This window comes from Tetrao urogallus, assembly GCF_951394365.1.
Source record: "Tetrao urogallus genome assembly, chromosome: 24".
Classification (NCBI taxonomy): domain Eukaryota; kingdom Metazoa; phylum Chordata; class Aves; order Galliformes; family Phasianidae; genus Tetrao; species Tetrao urogallus.
This window is the reverse complement of record NC_136837.1, coordinates 565,246-584,613: the sequence shown is the minus strand read 5'-3', so window position 1 is coordinate 584,613 and position 19,368 is coordinate 565,246. Positions and strand designations below refer to the sequence as shown.

The window sequence follows — 19,368 nt, the reverse complement described above, 5'->3', positions numbered from 1 at the left end:
GACGCCAGCAGGAGAGGTAATCCCTGGGGAAAGGACACAGAACAGAGAGCAATCAAATTTTCAGACCAGCTCCTCCCAGTCCCTGCCAGCGTGCAGCATTTACAGCCCATACCCTCCTGGGTGCCCTGCATGCAGCTCAGCATGTTTGGAACTCAGACGTTTTTGGCCTCACAATGCCTTCCCCAGTGAATGGACTCTGTGCAATATAAGCCTAATTAAAAACAACAGCTTTCTTACCATTAGGCAACTGGTTGTTTGGGTTTTCTGATGGTGAGAAAATCCCACTGCCACTGCCCCTCTGTCTCCTCTGGGACTTCACGGTGACCAGGTGTCAGAGCCACCGAGAGCACGAGGGAAACGGCCCCATCTTCCACCTGGCCAGAAAGTTACAGTTCAAGAGGTAAGAAAACAAAGAAGAATAAACACTTGGGGAAGGGATGGCGCTAGGAATGTCTCCTCACACGTCACGGGAAGGAAGAAGGCACACTTTGTGCTCCTCAATGAATATAGATCATAATTCCCCTCCTAAAATGCACAGCACACTTCAAGCAGACATCAGGGGTTCAGACACACGCTTTGTAAGGCCTCTGCAAATCGTCCCTCTTTGCCATTTGTTCCCATTTTCTAGCAAATGTACAGCACTGAGATGAAAGAGCAGACACTGGAGATAGAAGCACGTGCATCCCAAAGGGCAGAGACCAGCAAGTGCTTTTAAAGACATAGCTCTGGAAAAAAACACATCTACAAAGCCTAAAACTAAGAGATGTTGATTTCTCAGCTTTGGGATCATATCCAGGAGTGGATGGAAGGGCAAAGAGCAGTGAAGACTCAGGACATGTGACATCTGCTGCTCAGGGATGGGAAGGTGTCTTCATTTGATGGAAGGTCCTTGAGAGTCACAGCCCTATCAGCAACTGAACACAACCACCGATCTGTTTCAGACTTTGAAAACTAACAGATGCCAAGTAACACAAAAATTCAGCCACCTGCTTACAGTCAGTGAGTGCGAGCACCGAGCACGCAGGAGTTACACACCCAGTAGTGAGAAATCAGGGCGACTCTGAATCAATCCCAACAGACCCACTCCCACTCCGGAGCACTGGGTTCAGCAGCAGGTGAACACGGGAAGACGTCACGCTTTGGCAAGAACAGCTGACAGCCTCTGCATCCAAGGCCTGACAGGTACCCAGCCTGGCACCACAGCAGCACATACAACAAAAAGGCTGTTGGAAATCTCCTGCTCTGCCATGCCGGAATTCACCTCACCAGTCCCTCTGAGTCAAACAGTGACTCCTGGGGCCACATCCCTGCGCAGCTGCAGAGGCTCCCCTGTTTGGTTCTCGCATCAAGCCACAACCTACCGACCTTCCCTGCAGCTCCACGTCACCCTGCCTGAGCTCCGGCCCTTCAACACCTCTCTGCTGCATCCACATCTCGCAAAGTCCTCTAGTGGGGGAAGGCTTGGCGTGGGGCAGGCTGGAGCTGTCAGCTGCTGTCACCCAGCACATCTCCGCCGCTCTGCATCCCGGCACTGCATGGTTTTATTCCTCACTGACCTTCAGCACCAATCGCCGATCTGCTGCCGACTCCTCAGGCCGGTTTCTGGGGGCTGCCATCCCATCAGTTCCCTCACGGAAACAAAAACCCCACAGAAAACACGTTATCCTTGCCCTTGTTCTTCTTCATTCCCCTCTCTCTCCAGTGCTCCCTCTGCCCTGCGAGGGCTCTGGGATGGAGAGCCATCACCTATCCTGAAATCTCACTGCAGCCAGCATGAAGGCGAGGAGAAAAAGCAGAGGGAGAACCTTGAAGGGGGGCTGTGGGGACACCAGGCTCAGCCCCCCGCTCAAGCCCCGTAGGGCCCCACAGAAACACAGCGAGCACCGGAACCCGGCATGGGGATGGGGGGAACGGAAGGGGGGGGGGCAACGGGGCAGAGGGGAAACGGAGGACAAAGTGGGAACTCGGGGAGGGCTAAGGGGTCGGGGGAGGGGTGCAGCGGGGGGCACGAAGCGGTTATTGAGGGGGGACACAAAGGGGTTTAATGGAGCGGGAGGACACGGGGACCTGCGGGTGGGGCGAGGGGACGCCGCGGGAGAGGAGGGGACGCAGCACGGCGAGCAGCGGCATCGGAGCGGAGCGCTGCGCTGCGGGACGAGGCCCGGCCGTGGGTCGGTACCTGAGGCGCTGCCCGGCTCCGCCGTCCGGGAGCTGAGGCCCGGGCCCAGAGCTACGCGCCGGACCCGGGCCCGGCCCCTGCCCGGCCCGCGGGCTCCGAGCTCCGGGTCGGGGACCGGGACCCGCCAGCGCCGCGTCCCCCAGCCCGGGCCGGGGCCCGCCGGGAGCAGCGAGTCCGCCGGCCGCCGCCTAGAGCGTCGCGCTGGGAGGACCCCGGGCGGGCGGGCACGCGGCCGCCAGGGGGCGCGAGAGGTTCGCGGCGCCAAGACTGTGTGGGCGGGGCTGAAGGGAGGGGCGGGGTCACGTGAAGGGCGGGGTCACGTGGAGAGGCGGGGCCGAGAGAGCCGGGGTACGGTGGGGAGCGGGGGGCGCTATGGAAGGGGTCAGCAGCAAAAAAGGGTTCGGAAATAAAAGGACCGATGGATGGGGGGGGGGGCTGCCGGGGCAACCGGAGGGGATGGGGGGGCTCAGAGGGGCCGGGAGCTGCGTGGACGTGTCGGTGGGGCTGGAGAAGTCGCTGCCCTCCCAGCACGCGCAGCCGGCGCTCGGGGGGCCCTGCGGTGCCCCCAGAACAGCGACTCCAGCCGCTGCCTCCTGCGCGACCCCCCGCCTGGCGGCCCGCCGTCTCCTTATGTGGATTTTACCCATCACCCCCCCCCCCCCCGTGCAGCCGTGCTGAGAGTTGCGGGGCCCTGGGGAGCAAAGTCCTCGCCAGCGACCGAGCGGAGCGGAGCTGTGGCACTGAGGGCCCCCGGAGCGGGGCTGGGCCCTGTGGGGTCCCTGGGAGTCGCCACTGTGCGGCCCCACGGTGGGTGTCGGGGGGTGTGGATGGGGGACCCCTGTAACCCCACACGCACACGCTCCTCCTTCCCCAGCCCGGGGGATTTTTTGAGAAATCTCAAAAATCGGGGATATAAAACACGATAGGGCGCTGCAGGAACCGGAGCGCTGCCCCAGCCCAGCTCGTACTCCGATTCCTGCCCCGATGCCATCGCCGAAGCCGCGCTCAGTGGTTTTGGGAGGAAAGTAGGACATCCCGGCTGCCCTCCGGCTGAGCGCCCGGTGAGATCCCCGCGGAGGTTCCCCACCTCTCCGCTGGGGCGTAATGACACCTCCTCTCTTTTCATGAAGCTTCAGCTCTTTCTGATGTAGGGAGGAAAAATACATCGCGGCGGATCATAAAAGCCATCCAAACGCCGACCTGGGGCGAAGCGGGGCGTGGATGCTCGGAAAATGAGAGGTGGCAAGAGAACGCGATGCGATGGGAGCGCGTTCCCTGCAGGGTTAACCCTCCGCCAGCCCCTGCCCGTCCCCTCCCCGCTCCCTGCCATTGGCTGCCGCTGTGGGTTTAGGCTAACGAGCCTCTAATTGGGACCCCGGCTGACACGGCTCCAGTTTCCTGGGCAGGCAGATCGAAACAACAACAACAAAAAAAAAAAGAAAAAAGAAAAAGGAAAGAAAGGAGGGGAAAAAAAACACAAATAACAACAACAAAGCAAAGGGAACACTGCCCCGGCTGCGTTTGGATATTGGATGTTTTCCTTTCGTTTTGCGAAGTCCGCTCGGCTCATTGCTCCGACCCGACGGGACGGGACGGCACCGGGCAGGTAGGGGGGGTCCCGCGGGGCTGGGCGGGAGCTCAGCAACGGGGGGAAGCGGATGGTTTCCACGTCCGGGAATTGTTGCGGGGGAAAAGGAAGGGTGGAAAGCGGCGCGAGGGAGAGGGAGGTCGGCCGGTTCTTTGCGGGGAGGAACCGGCGGTGGGAGGGCGGCTCCAGGGGCCTTTGTCTTCGGGAAAAGCGTCCTCGGCCGGCGACGTCCTTCGGGAACCCCCCGCCCACTCTCCGGCTGCAGGTGCGGGGCGGAGGGCGGCCCCGGGAGACGCGGCTCCGGACGGCCGTTGTGCCGCGGGGTTCCTCCTCCGCGCGCTGCGAACGGGGCGGTGCGGGGTCGGCCGTGACGGCGCGGAGCGGTGCTGGGGCTGCGCTCGGCACCGCGTTACGGCGGGGTAATGGGTCGGTACCGCTCCGAAATGCCCCGTTATGGCACCGGCCTGTCCCTCTGCCGGCCACAAGCCGCCGTGCCCCGCCGTTCCCTCCGCTCCCTTGGGTGGCAGAATGGTATGCTGAGCCCCCCCCCATCCTGCAGCTCTGCGGGGCTCCGATGGCCCTGGTGGTTTCTGTGCTGTGACGCCGAGCATCGGGCTGCTCTGCCAGCTCGGCCCCGCCGTGCTGCAGGACGAGCTGCTCCGGCTCACCCTGCCAAACGTCAGCTTATCTCACCCCCGGAGAGATGCATCTTTATGGCTCTGCATCTTTATTTCCATGTACATTTGCTGCAGCTGTGTTGACGGGAGCTGAAGCACAAACAGGTTATCCCGTGGGTGAGGTGTGCATACAGAGCCCCTGGGAGCTGCCGGTGTTTGGGGTGTTGGAAGGGGAATCTGGTCCTTTTGGCAATGGCCAGCTTTGTGTTTCCTTGGGGCCGTGGAGCTGTTTGGTGCTCTGGGAAAATGGGGTGGAAGTGCCTGGAAGTGGGGCTGCCACCGTGGGGAGGCAGCCTCAGGATCCCAACAGCTGCAGCAGGCACAGATCAGCTGCGCTGTGTTAATGGTGCGATCTCTGCAGGGAGAGGTCCAGGAGCCCCATGCGCTCCCACAACAGGATGGAGACGGGCTGATCCCAGGGAACTGAAGGGGGATTAAAATTCTTGTGTATTTCAGGGAGCTGTGATCCCTTCTCCAAGGCAGGGGCCTCTTGTGGGGTCACTGGGGCGGGTGGTGCCAGTATTTGCTGGGATGGCTGTTTGCAGCCCCATGAGCAGCAAAAAGCTCCGAACAGGCAGGGCTGAACGGCAGGGACATCAGCCGTCCTTTGGAGCAGGGCTGAACGGTGGCAATTTGGAGGAAGCCCCGGGTTGAGGGGCTCCAAAAGCCCGAGGGCACTCCATGTGGTGGCACTCGGTTCCTTCTGGAGGGACAGCAGCTCCGTGTGAGAAGCAGCTTCCCAGCTCTGTGCTGAGAGCATCCCGCATCCCTCCGCAGGGAAGGGTGATGTGGGACCGCCTGGAGGCAGAGAGGAGGGCAGAGGGGATGGGAGCAGAGGAGACGGACCTGTTGGGGCTGCCCGGCTTCTTAGCATGGGAGGCGCGTATGGCTGTCACAGTCTGCAGCTAATTACAGGGACCTGTCTGCAGCCCAGACGGCTGCCAGCCATCGTAATCACATCAAGCTGGGCTGGGCTGGGCTCTCTTGCACGGCCCCATTGATTCACAGCCCTGTCCCCAGCCTTACCCCAGCGGGCTCCTGCTGGCCAGCCTTGCATGGGTAGGGCCCAGTTTGCTGCGTCCGTGGGGCACCCTGGGGATCCAACAACAGCAGATCAGCCGTGCAGTTTGGGATCTTAGCAAACAGAGCAAAGCTTGGGAATGCCATCTACGTCCCATGGGAGGGATGCATTACCCACAGGGATTGAAGGCAGCAGCAGGGTTGGCACCCCGCATCCACGGGTGTTTCAATTCAGCACCCCAGGGTCACAGCAGCTCCATCCCAGCTGTGGAGCTGCGGCTGTTTGCTGATCCAGCACCACTGGTGGTCCTTCATCAAGCTGGCACCTCTGTGGTCTGCGAATGCACAGAACTGGGTCAGGTGTGTTCCTCCAAGCAGCAATCTGTAGCCATTCTCAGCGTGCAGCCGGCCTGCCTGAACGCTGGCAAGGACGGGCAGAGCCCAGGGAGTAAGCCGCCCTTCTGCTTTATCCCATTGACTGCCAATCTGCCGCGTTAATCATTGACCCCGGTGCACGGCTGGGAGTCCTGAGCTCAGAGCCGTGCACGTACATCCTGGTGCCCTGAGCCGCGGGATGCTCTGCTGCTGGGGCAGAGCTGCGGGACGGCCTGGAGCCTCCGAGGGCTGAGGTTACCGACCTCCGTGCCCACAGCTCTCCGCCCTTTCCTGGGGAGCCATTTTGCGGGGGGTGTCAGCCCTCGGGCAGCACTCAGGCGGTGCCAGCACAGTGCAGAGGTTCCCACAGGGAAAGCCCCGGGCTGCTGTGCGGGGAGCCCCAGGAGCCGCCGCATCGCTTTGTTTTGAAAAGCCGAGGCAGGAAGGAAGCGAGCGGTGACAAACGCTGCGTGGGGAAGGGACGGGACGGGTTCGCACCGCAGAGCCCTGAGCCAGGCACGCCGGGCGAGCAGGAACAGCGGCTCGGGGCAGAACAATAGCAGCCCGGGGGGAATAAATTATTTTCCACCGAATTGGGCGAGACCTCGGTCTCCTCCCACTGCTCCGCTCAGGGACAGGCCACTAACCCCGGACTCAGCCGTGCTGGGAAAGGGCTGGCGGCAGCTGCGGGACATCTCCCACTGTGGATGAGCAAACATCAAAGTGCGGCTCTCCCGGAGCTGCCCCAGGGTGAGCACAAAAGCCCGCGGTCCAACCTCCCCTCCCCACAAGCCTCCCGACATCCTTTCCCAGCGCTCCACGTCCGGCAGGCAAAGCCCCCGTCGCAGGGCTTATTTGTAAACCCGGAGATCGCTGCAGAGACTCAGCGAAGAGCCTCGATGTCCCCGCCGCGCTGACCCTGCAGGATGACGCCTCCTGGGGACAGACTTCTCCGCGCCGTGCCGAGGTTCTCCCGCAGCTCCGCTCTTCTCTCCGCAGCTCATGTCCCGGCCGAGTCCCGCATGGCCGCAGCGAGACGAACCCCCCCCGTGCGGCACCGCCACCGCACTCCCCCCGGCCTCGTCCGACAGCGACTCCGGCTGTGCCCTGGAAGAATACCCGGAGCCCCCCGCAGAGCCCGCGGCCCCCGAGGTGAGCAGCTCCGACCCCGAGGGGCAGACGCGCCTTTAGCTGAAGCGACGCCGCTTCATCCCCTCGGTCACCCGCCTGTGTTTCCCCAAGGTCCCCGCCTGCTTCGAGAGCCGCCCCACGGATCAACCCCGTCCTGCCGGCCGGAGCCTGCTCCGTGTCAGAGCCCTCCTGCAGCAGCTGCCGCCTCAAGACTGCGATGTAAGAAACGCACGCGTTTGCTCGATGCCGCCCTCCCCCCGCTCCGCTGCCGCGGGTCCTTCACCTCCACCTCCCGCGCAGGAGCGGTACTGCCCCGACCTCGAGGAGGAGGAGAGGAAGCAGCTCAGGGCGTTCAGCGCCCGCCGCCGACGGGACGCGCTGGGCCAGGGGGTGGCGGTGCCGGTGCCGGGCTCCCGCCACGGCTGTCCGTGCAGGAAGGTAAGGCCGCTCCCCGACGGACAGCGCGGAGCCGCCCCCGAAACGCAGCCTCACCGCGACCCCGTGCTTTGCAGTGCGGCAGGAGGCTGAGCAAAGGAGACCCCGGGATTGCGGCGTCGCGGCTGGGAGAGCAGCTCTGGCACCCGCCCTGCTTCTGCTGCCACGTCTGCCACCAGCCTCTGGTGGACCTCATCTACTTCCAGCAGGATGGAAGGATCTACTGCGGTCGGCACCACGCTGAGCTCTTTCGGCCTCGCTGTGCCTCCTGCGACCAGGTGGGCACCGGGCGAAGAGGTGCTTTGGGCTCCGTTGTGCTGCTATTAGGTGCTCCTGTGCTCTGCTGGCAGCTGCAAACGCAGCAGGACGAGCCAGAGGAGCTCCCTTCCTGCACCCCAGGGATCCCCATGCCTGCTCCAAAGCACAGAAAAGCATGTTCTGGGTGGTGTATTCTGTGGCTGGGTGCTTATGGGATGGTTTGTTTGTTCCCTTCCAGCTGATCTTCTTGGAAGAGTGCATCGAGGCTGAGGGCCGGCGCTGGCACCCGGAGCATTTCTGCTGCCTGGAGTGCGATGCACCGCTGTGCGGGCAGCGCTACGTGATGCGGAGCGGCCAGCCCTGCTGCCGCAGCTGCTTCGACAGCCTCTTTGCCGAGCCGTGCCAGGCCTGCGGGGAGCCCATCGGTATGGCCGTGCTGCCAGACGGACAGGTGGGCTGTGGGAGGCCCCCCCTTAACCTGTGATTCCCTTGTAGGTGTCGACAGCGAAGAGGCCACACACCAGGGTCTGCACTGGCACGCCTGCGCCGCCTGCTTCTGCTGCAGTCTCTGCCGAAAGCCGCTGCGTGGGCAGCCCCTCACCGCCCGCTGCGGGCGGCTCTTCTGCTCCGAGAGCTGCAGTCTGGGCCGGGATGCGTCCTCTGCTGCCTCCACCACCTCTGATTCCTCTGACTCGGCCTTTGTCTCAGCACCGTCCCCTGACTCGACGCCCGTCTCCAGAGCCAGCCACGCCACCAGGGCTGGGAGCACCGCGGCAGCTGGGGGCTGCAGACAGCGGGTGGAAGGGGCTGGTAGGGGACCTGAGTGCTCCACTTGCAAGGGATTGGGAGGGAAATGGAAGCAAATCCAGGCTCTGGGTACTTCACTGGGGGTACAGCACGTGTGTGCAGCCCAACTCAGGGCTGTAGCAGCAGCTGTGGGCTCCCAGCCCACATCCCACATCTGAGGTTTGGTTGGGACAACCCTGTTTTGCATCCTGGGACAACCCCTGCCGAACAGGCAACTGCAGCAAGGCAGGCTCAGCCTTCTTCTCCCACACCCTTCATTGCTTTTTTTCTTCCAGAGGTGCTACCAGATCAGGCCTCTACACATCCTGCGTTCAGGAGCCCAGAGGACCACGGAGCAGCTGTGGAGAGGAGCAAGGATTCTGTGTGCACAGGGATGCTGGGAGCATCAACCAGCCACCCCTCCAACGTTCAGCCCTGCACAGAAGGTCACTGCAGGCTTCTGGGAGGTCCTGAATGCCGAATACTGCCAGAGGATGGAAACCCACACTTCCAAGTGGGTCGGCCCCCTGCCCAACCCGGCCTACATCTGGAGGACATTGACCCGCAGGATATCATGGAAGAGGACGATTCCTGGTGTCCCACCTGCTCTTCATCCTCAGACTCTGACTCGGAAGAGGAGGGTTTCTTCTTTGGGAAACCCATCCCCAAGCCCGGGATGAGCTCTGTGGGCAGGGAGCCCCAGCGCCTGGAGCGGGCAGGGCGCAGGATGGCGAAGCTGCGTGGCAGCAGCAAGCACTGCAGTGTGTCCTAGCGCAAGGACGCTCGGTAAGCAGGGGGCCCCAGGCGCTGCAGAGGCTGCGGGGAAGGTGGTACTTTGCGTGGTATTGAAGCAGAGGGGCAGCGGCTGGGGGCCAAATGCACGGGTGGGGGGGGAGAGGGGGAGAGCGCCTTGTATGGCGCTGCCATCCTGCCAGCACTTGCAATGGTCTCAATGCATTGCAAAGACTTTTTAGACACAGCCCAAGGCGGAGGTGGTGGGGGGGAGGGAGAAGCTGCTGGGATCTTTGACGAGCAGCTGCTGGCAAAGCACGGCCTGCAATGCCTGCTGGCCTCTCCCTCAATTAGGAACAGGTAAAGCGAGCAGGGAGCAGAGAACCAGCAGCACGCACTGGGGTATGGTCTGACTGCTGTCTCAGGCAAACCCAAGGCCCCAGAGAGCAGCTGTGCTCTGGGAGGGCAGCCAAGGACTTAGGACATGGGCAGACACCTGCATGGCACCTGCTGCAGGGATTCCTGCCCAGACTAGCCAGGAGAGATCTGGCCACCAGGGTCAGATCCAGATGCCAGGTGAGGATCCCTCACTTACAGAGATAGCTTGGAGGACCAGAGCTGATGCTGCCCCGCATGGGGCTGTGTCCCCTGCTGCTGCAGGGAGGAGACCAGCGGGGCAAATCTGCCACCATGATGGACGATGCTCCAACAAAGCTCAGCCAAGGCCTGAATACACAAGAGCCAGCCACACCTGGCCTGTTTCTCTCCAGCCTGTGTTTGCAGCAGCATTAACTGTGGTGCTGGAGAACCGTTTTTGAGGGCAGCTGAGGGGCCCCAGGGAAGGACCGGGCTGGGGTGTCACCGTGGAACCCCTCCCTGTGCCTGCTGCCCCAGCAGAACAGGAATGGAGCAATAGCAGTGCAAAAATAACTCCTTTTTATTTATGAAGACAAAAACAAACCACAAATTGTAAGAGAACATCCATTAAAAACAAGAACAGAATAAAGAGAGCTCCCCCCTCCCTCCAATAAAACCATCTCCTTCTATCTCTAAAATATAGGCCTACGTATGAATCCTATCTTGCCCACACTCCCCAGTTACTGCCTACAACATCAGCCCCAACCTCCCTCCAAATTCAGCCCCCTCCAGCCAACCCCCAACCCCCCAAGAGGGCCCACGGCAGCACATCCCTGCAGCCCCAGCGCAGGCTGTGCCAGCATAGCCCCACAGCTCCCCGCTCAGCAGCTGGGGTGCGTGGCATCGTAGTGCTGGATGAAGTCCTGCAGCTCCTTGAGGAGTTGGTTGCGGAGCTCGCTCAGGTTGGCTCTCAGCGCCTTCATCAGCAGCGCCTCCATGGAGGGCTCCTTCTGCAGCAGCATTGCGGACACCAGGGCAAATTGGAGGCAGAAGTCATGGTAGCCCTGCGGGGAGTGGCGCGGTTCAGCACGGGGCAGCCCAGAACCTCCCCGCCAGCGGCACAAAGCGGTTCTTTCCTCCCTCAGAGCGTCCCAGAGGCGGCAGCCTCTCCCCACAGCGCTGTGCTGAGCTGCCCCACGGCTTGCCGCCACCCGGCTCTGCTCCTTTCCCCCACAGAATCACAGAATTGTAGGGGTTGGAAGGGACCTCCAGAGCTCATCGAGTCCAACCCCCTGCCAAAGCAGTTCCCTACAGCAGGTCACACAGGTCGGCATCCAGGCAGGTCTTGAACATCTCCAGAGAAGGAGACTCCACCACCTCCCTGGGCAGCCTGTTCCAGTGCTCCGTCACCTCACTGTACAGAAGTTCCTTCACACATTGGTGCGGAACTTCCTATGCTGCAGTTTCCGTCCGTTTCCCCTTGTCCTGTCACCATTCACCACTGAAAAGAGTCTGTCCTCGCCATTCTGCCCCCCACAACTTAGATATTTATAGACCTGGATCAGGTCCCCTCTCAGTCTTCTTTTCTCGAGGCTGATCAGACCCAGTTCACTCAGCCTTTCTTCATAAGAGATGCTCCAGGCCCTTCACCATCTTTATGGCCCTCTGCTGGACTCTTTCCAAGAGAGAACCCTGTGGGTTCTGAAGCTCCCAATGGCTCTCCTGCCCACGGCCGGTCCCGCTCGCCCTCGCCTGTGCTGGGACTCACCTGCTCAATGCTCTCCTTCTTGGTGAGGATGGCAGCAGAGCGCAGGTCTGTGCCGGTGGGCGAATGTGCGGAGCGCGGGGGGCGGGGTAAGCCCTGGAAGCCTGCAGCCTGGGCGGTGGAAGAAGGGAGGTGCGGTTGGACGCCTGACGGGGAGAAGGCCTGGGCAAGGGAACGGGTTGGGGCCGGCAGCACATTGGAACTGCAGGCTGGGGACCAGTCAGCCTGGGGGGAACCTGCTGGGACCCCGCCGCCTTCCCCACGTGCACGAGGCGGCCCCTTGCTTCCCACTTCCACTGCAGCCCAGGAGCCTTGCCTTCAAGAGCCGAGGGCCCCGCTGGCTGATTTCCCTTCCCCACCAGGCCACAATTCGGCCTCCCTGCAGCACCCTGGTTTGCTTCAGTGCAGCTCGACTCCTGGCCTTGCTCACGCTGCAGCACGCTCTCAATCTCCACGTTCTTTTTTTGGCCTTTCTCCGCATGGACTCCCATTTATCAGCCTCTCCTGAAGAGCCAGCACCAGGGCTGCTGTGGGCTCCGCATCCAAACAAAGCAAGGCTTTACCCCCAGGACGTAATCCTGTGACTGGGGACACCACAGAGGAGCTCCCCCCGAGGCTCCTGGCCTAGATTAATGCTCCTGGGCCTCCCTGCAGGTGCTTCCCAGAGACACGCGGGCACCATTCTGGCACAGTGCACAGGGCAGGGCTGCGCACGTACCAGCTCTGTCCAAGCCCAAGGAGGCTGCCCGCTCCTGGCTGGTGCTGCTGCCTCAGTGCAGACACTGGAGCCGGCCGTGCTGGGCTGTGTGCTGCTGGGCTCTGCAGTAACTTCCAGCTGGATCTGCGAGTGTTCAGATTGGTGAAGGCCGCAAAGAAGTGGTGGGAAGGCGCCCAGGGAATGAAAACAGAGGCTGTGTGAGAACAGTGGGAGCCAGCGCTGCAAGCTAATGCTGCTGCCTTCAGGAAGGGAAACCTCAGGCACTCTTCTCCCGGGAGGAAACAGCACAGAGTAGTGCAGCCACAGGCTCAAACCCACCCCATCCCGGGCAGCCACCACCTCTGCTTCACCAGCAACACGTGGCAGACGCTGCCATGCTTGAGAGGGCAGGCAGAGCTCAGCATGTGCCTCCAAAATGGGGCCAGCACTGACAGCCTCAGCAGGCTGCAGAGATAATGGACTGTGCGGATACAGCTCAGCACTTCCACTAGCCTCAGGGGCGCTTTGGCTGCGTGGCTTTATCAGTGCAAAGCACTACGGCTGCGTTTCAGAGTCCACACAGAGGCATTTGGATACAGCCCGGGCAAACGGAAGAATGAGGTTCATGGAGGGGACCGCAAAATCCCACCTCCCTGGTGGCACGACATTTAGGCAGAAAGAGGAGACAGATGCATGAGCGCGTACCAGCTCCAAGCCTTCCTCCTCGCTGGTGCTGGATGTCTCCGAGGAGACTGGCTCCAACTCCAGGGCACAGAGCTGCTCGTTGTCTGCAGCTCCCTCTCCTCCTTCGGGCTCAACCTGCAGACACGCAATAGCATGAGGCAGGGATGAGCTGGGAGACAGGACAGGCAGAGTGCTGAAACCCAAAGGAAACCGGGGCATGTGCAGCCCAAGAGAAAAGTCAGGAAAACATCAGGCTGCTCCCACTTCTGTCCAAGAGATACCAAAGTGAAGAGTGAGAGAGAGAAGTGAGGTGTGACACAGGTGGAACGGATCCCCCGAGCTGGGCGGCTCCCGGGGTGAAAGTCTCTCCATCTGCACTCGGGAAAGAGGTGCACACATACTGGCTTTGTTCCTGCTGCTGGCTCCTGCTCTGCTGCCTGGGGGTCAGTGCCCGGGCTCTTCTCTGGGCTCTTCTCTGGGCTCTTCTCTGCATGCCCGGGCTGTCGCGGCGCCTCGCTGCTCGCCACCAGCTGGCCCTGGGGGAAATCCTGCCGGTCAAGGCCATGGCAGCACCAAGGGATCCATGTGGCCGTGAAACTGGAGTCAGCACTGTGTACTTGGGGTACAAACCCACCTCACCCACCTGCTGTTGGCTTTGCAGACTATTTCTGCAGGCAGCAGGTGACTGGGGAGCAGCGAGCTGCTCTCTGACCCCTGGCTGGCTCTCCGGGGAGCAGGACCGAGAGGGCTTGCAGGATGGATGGTAGCCTGCGGAAACACAACAGCACTTAATAAGCAAAGTGCCAACCCTCCCCACGCAGACGCTGCTGGCTGCACACACCACAGAGGGGTCCTGGGCAGCAGCCAGTGCTGCAGCAGCACCAACCTTGGGAGCTGCGGGGAGAACGGCTGAAGTCTGCTGTCTCCTGCTGGATGGGCCGAAGGAGTCGGTAGCGTCTCCGGCGTGGGCCATAGTGGCGCCGGGGGAAGCAGTTGTCCCAGGAGGCTTCTTGCTCCCTGCAGGAGCAAAGGCAGCCCCAAGGGAAATTCAGGCTGGCGAGGATCTCTGGCGCAATCTCCCACCTTCAGCAGGGTCAGCTTCAACGCCGCGCTGCCTGGAGCACTGTTTAACCCACTGCACCAGCCTGCTGCCCGCAGCCAATTGCTGTGCGCCACAGCTGAGCCAAGACCTGTTTGCACATGCAGCACAGCTCCCCCTCCACCCGAGACCCCAGAAGGGACCACCACTCCTCAGCCAAGCCACGCGAGCTGTGTTCAGCCCAGACCCGCAGCAGGATGTATAAGACAACCCCTTTCCAGCCACTGCCACAGCCTCACTGCAGGCACCCACCATGGGAATCCAGAAGGACGCTGCTCCTGGCTGGGGAACTGAGGCTGGGCCAAGAAGTCCCGGTGACGCAGCTGTGGTATCTGAGGAGAGCAGTGGTTTACACACTGAGCAAGTAAGGAGACACGCCAGCTGGCATGAGGGCAGCCCATCCCAGGTGTCACAGCCACCGCCATTCCTCCCCAGCCTGCCTCCCTCACCGGCTGTAAGTCCATGACAAACATTACTTTATGGCTCTGCTGGTCCTCTCTGTACATCCAGGGAGGTGGTGGCACATCACGGTTCTGGGAGGACCGTATCCAATTCTCCTCATTCTGGAGGATATCAGCAGGGCCAGGGAAAGGCCTGGGCTGCCTGGCACCGGGCTGCCAAAACAAACCGCCACAGGTGAGGCCAGCAGCTCATTTAGAGCGGCAATGCACCCTGCAGGCTTCTAGGGAGATACTGCCTGTGCTCTGTGCTCCCCTTTCCAGTTCTCCTCTTCCCAATGGAATCCCACCCTTTGGACAACCCAAATTTGAAGGAGAACCCCAACAACTCTGCCCACACCCCATCTCTTACCAGATGCATTCTTCCCCTGGCTCTCCAGTGCTGCTGCTCCCACAGAGGATCGCGCCAGGCATCCTGGGGGCCACGAGCACGTGGAGGCGGCGGCCCAGCCTGACGCGGATAGGGCTGCAGAGGGGACACAGGGAGAGGAAAGCAGCATGAGAGCCTCCCCGCTGCTGCAGCCTCCCCCTCCTCTACAACAAGGATGTCATGCAGGGATGGGGAGCCCAATACCTCCCACCTGTAGTCACAGACAATTCCCGGCCTTCCCAACTCGCTCCTGCACCATGGAGATGCTCTCCAAGCTACTCTGCATCCCAAGCAACAGAGCAGTGGGTCCCCACCCTCGCTGCCCCACTCCCGAGTCCCACACAGCTCCTGTGCTCCCAGCCCATCCGCAGCCCCACCTACCCCCCAGGGAAAGGTCCAGGGCCCCCTCCTGCACCGCTGCCTCGAGGACATCTTGCCAAAGCGTTGCTCCAGCCCTGATCCTTGCACAGAGGTCCTCAGCGAGTCCTCACTGGGCTGTACAGAAAGAGGTGTGGGTGAGTACATCTTGCAGGATGGGCATTACGTCTGTTTGGGGTCAGTTTTGGGGTCAGCTTTCCCAGTGGTGCCACCCACAGCTGTCCCTGCTCTGCTGAGCTCTGAGCACTTGGATCCCCTGAAGCACAACGCGGTACTGCCAGCAGTGAAGGCAGTGCAGAACTGCCCCAGCCCTGGAGGGGACGAGGTTCCCCACAGTGCTGGTGCTGTTCCCTCACACCGCACACATCCGCTGCCGGGTCTCCCCACCCATCCCAGATCTCCACCTGCTCATAGCGATGCTTCCACTGCCCAGTGCACCCTGCACAGGTCACAGCGCCCAGCAGCACCATCCCACTATTGTTCCTGCTGTGTTGGCTCACAGCACCAGGGCACTTCACAGACTCCCCCCCAGCGGCCGCAGGACTCAGTGCTTATTGCACAGTACAGCAGCAGGGCAAGCAGGGCTGGCTCCGCCCTGACATCGCCAACTGGGGACAGCGGGCTCTTGGAGCAGCTGGGGCAGCCGGGCATCCTCAGCATCCTGCCAGGAGCCACAGCACAGACACCCTCCCCTTGTCCCACCGAGCAGCAGGCACCGAGCTACTGGACAGCAAGGAGCGCAGTAGCAAGAAAATAAACACTTTTATCCCCAGATCGGGGTTTTACCTGGCACGTCAGTCCCAGGAGGCCTCGCAGGGGGCTCACCTGCTGGCAGACCAGCACCAGCGAGTGGGGGATGCAGTGGGGACGGAACCTCCTCCACACACAGGGCAGATCGCACCACCTCTGTTTGCTGAATGCAGCCCAACAGGAAGCAGCGGCTGTCAGCAGCTGGCTGTTAATCCCCCCCCGGCCAGCTACCTTTGTACCCCTCCTGCCCGCTTATTTGCTGCAAGGCGCCAAAGCCAAGCTGCAACGCTGAGATATAGGCTGAAAAATACAGGATATAAGGGTCCATAACACCGTTTGGTTTTGCTAACTCAAAAAGAATTCGCACATAGCATCGCTTAGTTTAACTTTTGCTAACTCAGAAGGAATTGCTTAGTTTTACTTTTGCTAGCCCAAGCACAGACCCAAAAGGAAGCCTTCTCAAATCAACAGAAAGGGTCCAATGAGATAACAATGGAAAGAGGAACAAACAGGATAAAAAACTGCAGAGGCCCACAGGGTGGGCGAAGAGCTCAAAACTGGGACAAAGGTCGGAAGGACACGGCCAGGAATACTATGGACTTCATCCAGGAACGACCACCAGGTGGGGAGGAGGACGTCGAACCTTCATCCAACGACCACCAGAGGAAGCTACTGCATATGCATGGAGGGGAGGGACAGTATGTAAATGAATTCCCAGAAAGTAATGCATATGTCAATAGGTCTCAGGAAATACTGCTGAACATGTATGGCTTGGCTTACAAACGTACGAGATCCCACTCTCTGGTGTGCAAGCTAGGAGGAGCGCTCCCCCTTGAACTCAGTGTGTGGCGCAGCGCTGGAATAAAGGCGTACCTGCTCTTATAACCCCACGTGGGTTAGAGAGTTTGATTCCACAAATCAGTCTGGCACCCCAGAGGAGACCAGCTCTGTTCAGCTGCAGGAGCGGTTGAGGAGGGGGATGCCTTTGTCGCACCCTGAGAATTCTTGGAGGGACTCCCCCTGCTCCTCTGATCACTGCAGGACAGACAAGGACCGTCTGGAAGCGGAGCAGGTACGTTTAAAGGAAGGCTCTGTTAGGTGTATGCAGGAGCAGGGGACTCTGTGAGATGGGGGAGGACGCCCCAGCAGGAGGGTTTACCCTGAGGGTGGACAGGTCCAGAGGTACAGGACGGGAAGATTACATGGGACAGGCATTCTGCAGCACTGTATCTGATTCTAGGGATGGTGGGTTTGAGCCCCACGTCTGGCTGCCACTTGTAAGCCAGGCTGGCGTTGGGCACTAGGAGTCATGGGTTCGTAGAAATCTGGAACTCACGTTAATTGCAGGGATTGTGGGTTTACGTCCCAGCCCAGGTTAGCGAGGTACAGTGCTGACAGCTGCCCAATGGTAACCTACATCACTGAGCCACGGCCAGGAACAGCAATCTGCACTGTTGTTACCATCTGCTGCAAACGTCCAGCGCTGTGTGTTCGAACAACAGCTACCGACACATCTGGGATATCCTCCTAAACAGAGGAACTGAGACGGCACCTGAGCTGGCAAACCTCAGTGTCAGAGTGAACGTGGTGCGACTGAGACACAGCTGAGCTACGGAGGGACAGCGGAGCCCTGATCCTGTCCTCCCGCCAGGGAAACGGCCGCAGGCGGACGAAGCAGAAGCTGTTAATTGTCTGTACAACTCCCTGTATGAATTATGTTTGATAAACTGGCAAAAAGCGGATCTGAATGGTTTTAGTGTAAATGTAAATGAACTTGTTGGAGTGGGATGAATATGGAACTTATATGTCATAAATTATGGGGAGGGACAGGAAGAAAGGTGTATATTTCACAGAACAAATGTATGCTGTCCAGTTTATGCTATACTAAAGACATAAATCGAGGGTAATGGTGTTACTCGTGCCCAGAGTGTGGACAGGAGTGGGGGAACGAGTTCTGGGGATTGTTTAGGGGAAACTTTAGGATAGAAGGAGCGATTTGTGGAAACATTAATAAACTAATCAAACAACACAACAGCGCTATGGGAGGTCACAAGGGAAAGAAATACCTAAAAAGACACCTCTCGGGTGTATATTGGCACCTTGGAAGGATGTTGCAGGAGGGCCAGGGGGCACTTTGAATAAGAAAACCCTGATAAAATACTGCAACCAGTGGTGGATGCTATACAAGTCAGAAGATGGGGAAAAGTGGCCCCTAAATGGGACCTTAAACTACAATACTATTTTGCAAATAATGCTGTTTCTAAGAAGGGAAGGCAAATGGGACGAGGTCGCATATGCAGACATGTTCTTTACCCTCCGAAACCTCCCAGAATGGCAAAAAGGATGTGGGATGGGGGCCCTGCAGGACCCTTCAGTGTTAGCATTAGAAAAAGAGCAACGAACAACAGGCAACAGGAAAATGAAGCGTTGCTGCTCAGCACGTAGCACAGGGCAGCAGTGCACCAGACTAACAAAAACTAGAACCCCTGACGAATTGTTTGGTCACTGTCAGGCTCCAGGGGTAAGAGCTCTTGGTATTGAACGGACAGAATATTCGGAGGAAGAAGAGGATTCTTCCCTCCCCAGAGCTCCCCCAGGTTCCCCTGTTGCTGCTTTCTAATTCGTGAAGCAAAGTGCTTTCTGAGCTCCCCAAAGGGAAGCAGGAGGACCAGATGGGGCACGGATCTGGACAGGGTACCTGAGCGAGACAGCCTAAGAGCAAACCGAGAGTGGGCAGTAAAAGGAACGGAGAGCCACCCCCAGGACTGCCAACTGGTCTGCCTTGTACGCTATAGAGCAAGGAGCAAGAGAGACTCCTCCAGAGTTTCTGGATAGGCTTAGAGGTACCACGAGGAAACACACATCCTTAGATCCAGGATCAGAAACAGGTATCCAGCAACTCACATCACTGTGTATGGACAGTCGGCAGGGGACATGCGGCAGAAGCTGCAGAAAATGAGGGGTCTTGATGCACAAAACTTAGAAAGCTGCCCCAAGTTGGGCAGGCTGGATAAGCCATGGCTATGCCTCTCTCACCCCACCCGCCCTATCTATGCTTAACAACACGCAGACTAGCATCAAGAGCCTCAGCTGTGCCTGGAATCAGTGAAGAAAAAGGGCGAATAACACCTACAGCAAAGACACAGAAAACACGTCACAAAAACAAGGTCTTAAGGAATCAATCAAAGATTCACTTCCATTTTCCTTGGCAAATCATACCTTTTCCATACCCATGTTTATTTCCTAATTTGCATAACTTGTGACTCAGTACTTTCTTGCTTATCACAGGAAGGCATGTGAGAAAAGGGGATCCAGTCAGGATGCTGAGGACATCTTCTGGGGTTCCCCTCAGCCGGCCTGAGACCTGCCAGCACACAACCCCCGGATCCAGACCTGCGACCACTGTGCCAGCAGGACAGGTTGTACAGCCTCACCCAACCTAACTCACCTTCCCTGGGACACTGATGAGGTACAGACTGTAACAGCTTGCTCAGGGCACGTTTAGAACATTGTCTGAGTGCAGCTGATAGGGGTCAGGGAAGTGTGCTGCAATCACTGCCTTCCCGCTGGTCGCTTCGGAGCACGACTGCAGCCCCCCCTCATCTCCTAAGGGCTGCACAAACCCGAAA

General features: G+C 59.8%; 1 long non-coding RNA gene across 1 annotated transcript; it reads left to right on the top strand.

The window, feature by feature from the left end:
- Window positions 1-3,713: 3,713 nt before the first annotated feature.
- LOC306955086 lies at window positions 3,714-7,129 on the top strand. The gene is made up of 3 exons (XR_013792599.1): window positions 3,714-3,785; window positions 6,839-6,991; window positions 7,082-7,129. It is a non-coding gene; the product is annotated as an uncharacterized lncRNA (long non-coding RNA).
- The last annotated feature ends 12,239 nt before the right edge of the window (window positions 7,130-19,368 follow it).